Here is a 2,500-nt window from a genome sequence, read left to right on the forward strand (position 1 = left end):
TAGAAAATGAAAAGGACAAAAAAAGAAAGAAAGAGAGAAAGAAAGAAAGAAAGAAAGAAAAAAAGAAAGAAAGAATTATGTGAGCTTGATGCCTTTATCGAAAGGTGTAAACGGAGTGGAGGGAATGTAACAACTTTGCGAAAGAATAAAATTTATTCGTTAGAGAGAGAGAGAGAGATAGAGAGAGAGAGAGAGAGAAAGATATTATGTAAATTATTATATTTATACCATTTATATCGTTTATATTAATTATTATTCTTTTAAAGATCAGTTCAGTTCTTTCTTTTTTTTTTCTTTTCCTTTTTAATCTATTTTATTACATACATTCGTCATTATTTTTCTCGAAATTTATCATCTTCTGATGTTTCTTCGTGAAACGATAAAAAAGAAAACAACATAAGAAAAGATATTAGATGTTTATTTAGACGTGTTCCTCCGTCACTGCTTGGATGAAATAAACGCTCAGTGAAAGTCAATCGTTTCTTAGAGAGACCGACCGGTGTGTTATAATGCTGCTCTTTTGCAAACCGAGCGTCCCCAATTTGTTATTGAAAAATTTGTAAGTTTAAGTCTTTGCGTACGCGTATGTGTGTATATATTATTATTATTATTATTATTATTATTATTATTATTATTATTATTATTATTATTATTATTATTATTAATGTCCAATTATAATATATATATTTATATATTAATTTTCTATAAAATTCTTAAATGTTCGTCGAGGTAAAAAATGTCAGATAAAAATTTTATATAATATATCTAAATATTTTGCTTTGTCGGTTTCAATGGAATACAAAAAAGAAAATAAGAAACGAATATTTATATACGTATTATTATAAATTCATTCCCTGTACCTTGAATATTTTTTCGTGTTTCTTTTTTTTTTCTTTTTCTTTTTCTTTTTAGTATTTAATAATACTAAATGGTGTGAGATTAAATCATCAATTTTTTTGTTTTATCTTTTTTCTTTCTTTTTCTTCTTTTTTTTTTCTTTTTCCTCAAACGGAGATCAATACTTTAAATCCAACAAAAATTATAGAGAATATCGAATACGAATTTAACGAGCAATTATGGTTTATCTTTTGAATTGATATAATTCATTGAGTTATATTACGACATTGAAATTTAATAAATCGTGTAAAATCAATAATATTTTCTTGTAATTGTCGCGCTTCAAAAAATGATTACAACGTTAAAAAATGAGGGGAAAAGAAAAGAAAAAGAAATATAAATCTATTAATAAATTTATTGATTATCAAATTTTTCAAAGAAAATTGATCGGATTAATTGCTATTACGTAATAAAACTTTACGTCTACATAATTCATATCATTAATAAAGAAATATTATTGTTAAAATTAATTGTAGATACTCGTTGAATTCATATTGATATTCACAATAACTTTTATTCAATTTAAAATATCGATTAAAAACATTCTTTATGATTATCGTATTTTTAAATGGTATGAATTTAATATTATGTTTTTAACGTCTAATAATTTTGATTTGAAACGTTCGTTAAAAAAAAAAAAGAAAAAGGAAAGAAAAGAAATAAAAAAAATAAAAAATGAAATCGATACGATTGAAGATACACTTGACTATCTTGAAGATACACTTGATCTTTGATTGTTCGATTGTTCGATATAAAACATTTTACATAATTTGATTAAAAAAAATTTTTGTTTTCTTTTATATCTATTTATTTGTTTATTTATTTATTTATTTATTTTTTTTTTTTTGTTAAATCTAAGCGATACAAAATTTAATCATTTTTTCGAAATACGTATATTTATGACGAAGTATTTATTATTATTAGTATTATTATTATTTTTATTCGACAGTACAGTTATATATTAAAGCAAAATATTTGTACAGTCCTATCAGAAATAAATGTTGCGTGTTTATAAATATATTACAACGGTTATTACAATATATATTACAATATATATTACAACGGTTTCGTTTACATGATTAATTAGATCCGTGACTTTTTTTTCTTTTATATTATCGAAATAAAAATAGGCGCACATATATTAAAAAAAAATTATTTCCAATGTAAAAATATTTCTGATCCTTAATAAAAATTAAAATTGACTTTAATATAAAAATTTGCCGTAGATCGTTGTATTTAATTATATTCACGTCGATTATAATTATTTCATTAAGAAATTTGCATTTATTCTTCTTATATCTTATCTCATTTCTAGCCTCTCTCCCATTTTTTCCAACCTTTCTTCTGTCAATTCATTATTATTAATCGAGCATTTAATTTAATAGAATTTCCTTTTTATTTCTTTTTGTTCAATTTTTTTCCACGTGAAAATAATTCTTATTATTAATGTTTTTCATGTTAAATAATATTTTTAAATTAACGAGAGGCGCTTAAAATGAATAGAAAAAGAAAAAAAAATAATAATAATAGATAATAGATAATAATAATCAAATTAATAATAATAATAAAAAAAAAATAATAAATAATAATAATAATAATAAAA

General features: G+C 21.7%; 1 protein-coding gene across 3 annotated transcripts in view; it reads left to right on the forward strand.

Annotated features, from left to right (window-relative positions):
• Positions 1 to 2,500, forward strand: part of LOC118447337 (short-chain dehydrogenase/reductase family 16C member 6-like) — an 18,615-nt gene that overhangs the window by 1,063 nt on the left and 15,052 nt on the right. Inside the window, exon 2 of one of the 3 annotated variants that reach the window (XM_085662989.1) lies at positions 414 to 559. The exons of the other annotated variants lie outside the window; for them this stretch is intronic. The gene's annotated coding sequence lies outside the window, so the exon portion shown is untranslated. The remainder of the gene's footprint in view (positions 1 to 413; positions 560 to 2,500) is intronic. 3 annotated transcript variants of the gene reach the window in all.

Source organism: Vespa mandarinia, chromosome 20 (assembly GCF_050613455.1).
Source record: "Vespa mandarinia isolate Hongniang chromosome 20, ASM5061345v1, whole genome shotgun sequence".
NCBI classification, from domain to species: domain Eukaryota; kingdom Metazoa; phylum Arthropoda; class Insecta; order Hymenoptera; family Vespidae; genus Vespa; species Vespa mandarinia.